Source organism: Gigantopelta aegis, chromosome 5, assembly GCF_016097555.1.
Source record: "Gigantopelta aegis isolate Gae_Host chromosome 5, Gae_host_genome, whole genome shotgun sequence".
Classification (NCBI taxonomy): domain Eukaryota; kingdom Metazoa; phylum Mollusca; class Gastropoda; order Neomphalida; family Peltospiridae; genus Gigantopelta; species Gigantopelta aegis.
Window position 1 is genome coordinate 3,954,428 of NC_054703.1, and position 7,500 is coordinate 3,961,927.

Sequence of the window (7,500 nt, forward strand, 5' to 3'; positions counted from 1 at the left end):
AGACCCTAGTACCCGAGAACTCGTGGAGACCCTAGTACCCGAGAACTCGTGGAGACCCTAGTACACGGAGACTAATGATTTCTTGTGCTATTTCATGAGCTGCCTTCATACCTACATCAAACTAAAAATAGAGACGATTTAATCCATTGATAGTAATTTGTAAAGAATCATTCTTATTTGAGTTGGTATGGGTTTAACACTTAATAATATGTGTTTATATGAATTTTAATTTATTCAGTATTAGTTACGTGTCAGTTCGTCGTAGAAGCATGCCCACGCACCCTCTAGAATTGACGTAAAAGAGCTATATACTAAGGGAGTGAACCCAGGACAGATACATTTTCCAATAAAACGTCCTACATAGTGACATCATGAAATATGCTTTTTAAAAACGTCTATTTCATTTCATTTCATTTCAACTTATTTTCGTGCTTATATCGAATTAATGTTCAAGCATGGTGCCCTGGGCACACACATCAGCTATCTGGGCTGTCTATCCAGGACAATGGGTTAGTTCTTGGTTAGTGTTTAGTGAGAGAGAAGAAGGTGTAGTGGCTTACACCTAGCCATTGAGCCCTTAAGGACTCGCTCTGGGCTGGAGCCGGTACCGGGCTGCGAACCCTGTACCTACCAGCCTGTAGCCCGATGGTTTAACCTCTGCGCCACCGAGGCCGGTGTCTGCTTCAAAATGCTGCATATATTTACCTTCCTTCCCAACACCCTCTCAGAAACAAAACTCTTTTTTTTTATCCAAACAAACAAACAGAAGAACACACGGAGTGGGAGATATCTGACAACATTCATGCGAGATAGATTTAAAACAGGCCTTACCAATAAGCTTGGGCTTCCCATGGGCTGCAGAAAAGCAACACTATATATTTCGAGCTGACGGTTGTACTAGATAACCGTGCATGAGGTTGCTGCTCTATGGGTCAGGGCACGCGGGGACACATCATATATCCAGGTATCCGTCTTATTACTATGCATATATGTGTCTTATTACTATGCATATATGTGTCATATTACTATGTATATATATGTCATATTACTCTACGCACGTCGTTCCCTTCAATGAGCGCCTGTCTCCACCCAAGGTTAACGTCCTCTGGCATTCTCTCGTCGCTGTCCGAAATACCCTTCCGCCAAATGTGTATCCCAGTGGTCAGGACACTGGACTGTGGCGACAGTGGTTCACGTCAGGCCACGTGTCCATGGTCATGTTCTACCATACAACTGACGTACAGCCTTGCTTTCATCAAATTAACATTCTTCGTGAATAACTGGTTTCAAAATTTCCGGTCGACTGTTAGGCGAAATGGGTTGTTGGTGTTGGCTAGTAACACAGATGTATCTATCACCACCTCCCTCTCTCTCTCTCTCTCTCTCTCTCTCTCTCTCTCTCTCTCTCTCTCTCTCTCTCTCTCTCTCTCTCTCTCTCTCTCTCTCTCTCTCTCTCTCTCTCTCTCTCTCTCTCAATCTCTCTCTCATCTGCCCCATCTCTCTATGTATGTGTCTGCGTTTTTAATTCTGCACTCACCTATTATTAATAAAGCTACCCCGCGATACTATCGAATATCCGGGCTGTAGAAGAGCTACAGTCATGACACGTATTGTACGTCTTGACCATCAATCTTTGCACATCTGACGTGTCGTTAATATACATTCATTCACTAATTTTCTTTCAATCATTCTTTCATTCCTTCCTTCGTTCATTCATTCGATAATTTATTCATCATCCCATTCATTAAACCGTTAATTTATTCACTGTATATTAATTCGTCCATCCATTCATTCATCCATCCGGGACGGGACGTAGCCCAGTGGTAAAGCGTTCGCTTGATGCGTGGTCGGTCTAGGATCGAGCCCCGTCGGTGGACCCATTGGGCTATTTCTCGTTTCAGCCAGTGCTCCACAACTGGTGTAACAAAGGCCGTGGTATGTACTATCCTGTCTGTGGGATGGTACATATAAAAGATCCCTTGCTGCTAATCGAAAAGAGTAGCCCATGAAGTGGCGACAGAGGGTTTTCTCTCTCAATATCTGTTGGGTCCTTAACCATATGTTCGACGCCATATAACCGTAAATAAAATGTGTTGAGTGCATCGTTAAATAAAACATTTCCTTCATTCATCCATCCATGCATCCACCCACCAATTCACCTTTCCACCCATCTGTCTATCCATAAATTCATTCATGTGTTAATTAATTCATTGATTCATTCATTCGTTCTTTATATCGTTCATTCAACTATTCATTCACTTATTCACTAAATCCCTTATTTATTCAAGAATGCATTCATAGCATACGCCGCATAATCGGACAGGGCCATAAATATTTCAAGCCGTGTCAATAATGTGACATGTTGGTAAACAATGTCACTTGTTTTACATTCTCTTAAACACGGCTTGTGATTTATCAACATCTACACAGACCGATCTGTCTTTGACTAACTACATGTCGCCCGGGTTACTACTTGTTGCATGACGTCAAACTGGCGTCGCAACATGTCAGCCACGGTAAGTTATATTAATTCATGTTTCAACGGGCGAGGTGGGTGGGGTGGGGTTTGGGTGGGGATTGGGTGGGGTTTGAGTGGGGGTGGGAATGCATAATCTCCATAGTCGAGAGGTCAATGGACTCTTTACCCCCCCCCCTCCCCCGCTTCTCCTGACGACAGTGTATTGTATTGCATTGTATTATTGTATTGTATTGTATTGTATTCTGTTATATTCTATTCCATTCCAATTCCTTTACATTTTATTGTATTAAATAACATTACATTACATTTTATTGTATTAAATAACATTACATTACATTTTATGCTGTTTTATTATCCACATGTTTCAAGACGTACGGGGAAATATAACCAGTACAACATACGTGAGTCATAACGATTTCACGTGACGAACGAATGACGTCATTTTGGGAAACGACGTCATAACTTAATGCGGCTTACCCAGTCTTAGCAGTGTATAATCGCTTACCAAAATGACGTAATTTCAGAAAAAGACGTCATTTCGTCATCTCTTTCTGGTTACATCTGAAACGTTTTGATATGTTCCTTGTTAGCCTAATCATAACAAATACTAATAGTGTGGATACTACCCAAGAATCCTGACACTCATTTCATAACATCAGTACGACACAAGCTCGTATAATAATCTCTATGTATTACAGTACATCAAATACTAATAATGTGGATAATACCCAAGAATCCTGACACTCATTTCATAACATCAGTACGACACAAGCTCGTATAATAATCTCTATGTATTACAGTACATTAAATTTACATTCACATTTACATTTACATTTACATTTACATTTACATGTATTCATATTTACATTTACATTTACATTCACAATCACATTCACAATCTCATTCACATTCACATTCGCATTCACATTCACAATCTCATTCACAATCTCATTCACATTCACAATCACATTCACAATCTCATTCACATTCACATTCACATTCACATTCACAATCTCATTCACAATCTCATTCACATTCACAATCACATTCACAATCTCATTCACATTCACATTCACATTCACAATCTCATTCACAATCTCATTTACATTGCATATAACTAGGGATTTAATTTAACTACAATGGAATGCATTTAAGGGACTGTTTTGTTTATAATAATTAATATTCATTTATTTACGTCCACTTGGATTTTGATTTGCCTAATGTCTACAATAGATCAAGACACAAATTTGACAATACTAAATTTCCAAGATATCTTTTACAAATACATGTATATTCTATTAAGTGGTACAAAAGTTAGTGTTTCCTTTAACCGAAACAAAGGGCTGATCCTAATTTTGTTTTCAATGTGCTTTTCAGATTATTTATTTATATTTTAATTGCTATTATTGTTAATTATATGAGTGAAAGAGTGAAAATGTAGTCAAAAAAAAATAAAAAATTCCCAGACACACAACAAAAATAACAAGAAAAAAACTAAACAAAAACAAAAACACTACCGACAATGTTTAAAGGATATATAGTATTTGAACATCATAACAAAACAAACAAAAACCCCACATACCTATTAAAGTTATTAAATATTTTACCTTATAATAAAACAAACAAAACCCCCACATACCTATTAAAGTTATTAAATATTTTACCTTATAATAAAACAAACAAAACCCCCATATACCTGTTAAAGTTATTAAACATTTCACCGTATAATAAAACAAACAAAACCCCCCATATACCTGTTAAAGTTATTAAACATGTTACCTTATAATAAAACAAACAAAACCCCCATACACCTATTAAAGTTATTAAACATTTCACCGTATAATAAAACAAACGAAACCCCCATGTACCTATTAAAGTTATTCAACATTTCACCTTATAATAAAACAAACAAAACCCCCATGTACCTATTACAGTTATTAAACATTTCACCTTAAAATAAAACAAATAAAAAACCCACATACCTATTAAAGTTATTCAACATTTCACCTTATAATAAAACAAACAAAACCTCCATGTACCTATTAAAGTTATTAAATATTTCACCTTATAATAAAACAAACAAAACCCCCACATACCTATTAAAGTTATTAAATATTTTACCTTATAATAAAACAAACAAAACCCCCACATACCTATTAAAGTTATTCAACATTTCACCTTATAATAAAACAAACAAAACCCCCATATACCTATTACAGTTATTAAACATTTCACCGTATAATAAAACAAACAATAGCATCACGTTATTAAACGTTTTACCTCAATAACTAATTAATAAAACTAATGATAATACCACGTACCTGTTAACTATATACGTGACATCAAGTCTTATTATCACTTACCTTGTATACTAATTATAAGGTGGGCTCCTGGTAAACGTATTAAGACGTCTGCTTACATAACATCATCTCGGCTCGTCTGGTGACGAATCTCCATTTAAACGTGTTTTCCATCTACTGTGACATGCTACACCTCGTGCACGTCTCGCGTAAACACACGGGTGGGACCGTCACGCGTGATTGAACGGTCTTTGTTAGCGCCAGTCAAACGTGACGGATGGGACCTGTCACCGTGACAGAATATATAAGACAATGACTTCGTTTTCCTGTTCTCCTGTTGTTGGGATGGGTTCACCACAGATGATTATTTTTGCGATTTTTATCATTTTTAATTTATTGGCGGTTAGTTCCAAGTGAAAAACATGCGCAGTATGAAATTGTTTTGAACCTGAAATTCGAATACAAGTGACGTATTTTGTTCATTATATTTGAGGGCGGGTTTTTTTCAAAATCACGATTTGTATTAACTGTTTTCAATTGCACATTGTTTTTGCGTGTTACAGGGACATTCCAGAGTTTGCTTCAACTGTTAATTTGCGGTCGACTAACAGAACCTTTTTAACGATTGTAATTACATATCAAATATATTTTTTTCAATTTAATTAAAATTAGCTCCACTAGTTAATTACTATTACCTGAGTGGATCTAATAGCACCCCGTTGGAGCTCATGTCCAGTTGACCTTTCATTCGACCAATCAAAACCTTACTTGCAAAATTATGCCAGTGATTTGAAAAGAATTTGAAAACATTCTCCTGAATAACGTTATAAAAGGCGAAGTGTGATTGGTCGATATTTAAATTATTATTTATTGATGAAATGTCACATGAACATGGAAGTCCACGCAATGCTGTTAGATCTACTGGTAGACCAGTAGAGCTAATTTTAATCAGATTGTATTTTTCTGCATAAGATATTAGTGGCTGTATATTAAACGTGTAACAGATCGTTCTAATATGTTTACTAGTTTAAATTTCATTTAATTAAAAAAAAAATGATTTTTTCGTACGTACGACATTATTTGACGACAGAATCCAGTTTGGTCTTTTTACAAATAGTAAGACGACCAGAAACACATCGAATATACAGACACTGATATTCTAAACAAGAAAATATATTTAATATGTAAGTTTAATCGTAGAAATATTTTATTAGTCGGAAACATCTTACAATGCAGCAAACTCAGGAATGTCCCTTTAAGCATGGACGGTGTTAGGTTGTGACTTACTTTCGTGTGATACCCAATCTGGACAACAAAACTGATATGCACGACCAAGACCGTATCTCTGCACAATATAGAGTCTAATGGGTATTTAGCAAAATAGTGGTTGGTTCCACGACTCTCTATCTAGTGTCTCGTTTAAAGGAGGACAGCCACTCCCAAGAAAAGTCTTTACTGGACAATACGTCCTTGCTGCACCACCATAAAGAGGACTGCCACTCCCAGACCAGTTTACTAAATCAAACCTAAAGCACAAAATAAAACTCATTGGAATAAATACATTTTGGTGTGTGATGCATCGTATTTAGTATTTGCAGCTCTGATTGGTAGAAACAATAGTACTAGTCTTATATACTTTTGTTTAGTATACGGTTAGGGTTAGGGTCATTGTTTCTTCACAAAACGCATTCTGCCCACATGTGAAGAATCCGGCCGCATTTTACATAGAATTCGAACGCATTTTTTTCGTATTTTCGTGACATTTACCTTCGCTATGGTTTTACCATGTACCATGAAAACCTATTTTCCACTTCCCGTAAAATACCCTATAAAGATGAAAAACTGTTCCTAAACGCATTTTTCACATGAATCTCAATTAAAAATATATTATCACACTCTCACCTTGGCAGTAAATGTATATATTTCAATAATGTGTATCGATACAAAATAATACTTAGTCTAGTCGCAGTTTGGAAAGAGCAGACATGCTTTTGTGATATTTAAGATACATGAAGCTGAAATTTAATCCATCTCAGTACAGGAAGATGCAATATTTCCTTACAAGCAAGTCCAGCATATATAAATATATGTCCTCAATGAGTCATGAGCTTTGAAAAAGGGATCCTCTTCAGTACCAATATTCTTTTCTCAGTCATCACATACCATATCAACAGGGTTAGGGTTAGGGTTAAGGTTAGTGTTAGGGTTAACCCAAACCCTTCCAGTGCCATATCAACAGGTCCAAGCTGTTAGGTGTAATTGTGAATGCAGCTGCATAAAACAGTCTAGAATGTTTCCTAGGTTCATATAATTCTGTGTATAGACATGCTTTCAAAGCCTACCATCGCCATACGATTTATAACAGATAGTACTATGAATGTAATCTGCAATGTTGATTAAAGACTGTATTGAATTAATTTACGTTTATAACAAGACGAGAAATCCTCATATTCAACGGCCCTGTCTACCTGTAATCAAGTGACCCAGTGCACGGCTTTCAGTTTGTGGAAAACATTATTTGATAATTTACTTGCTACTGAACCAAGCCATCCTTTCCCCCTCCCTCCATCCATCTCCGAAACAATCCTATGTACGAGTTTCCCTCTTGGATTGGCAAACAGGCCATTGACCTGTGTGTGTGTGTGTGTGTGTGTGTGTGTGTTTGTTTGTCTCTGTGTATGTGTGTCTGTGTGTATGTGTGCGTGCGTGTGAGTCTGTCTG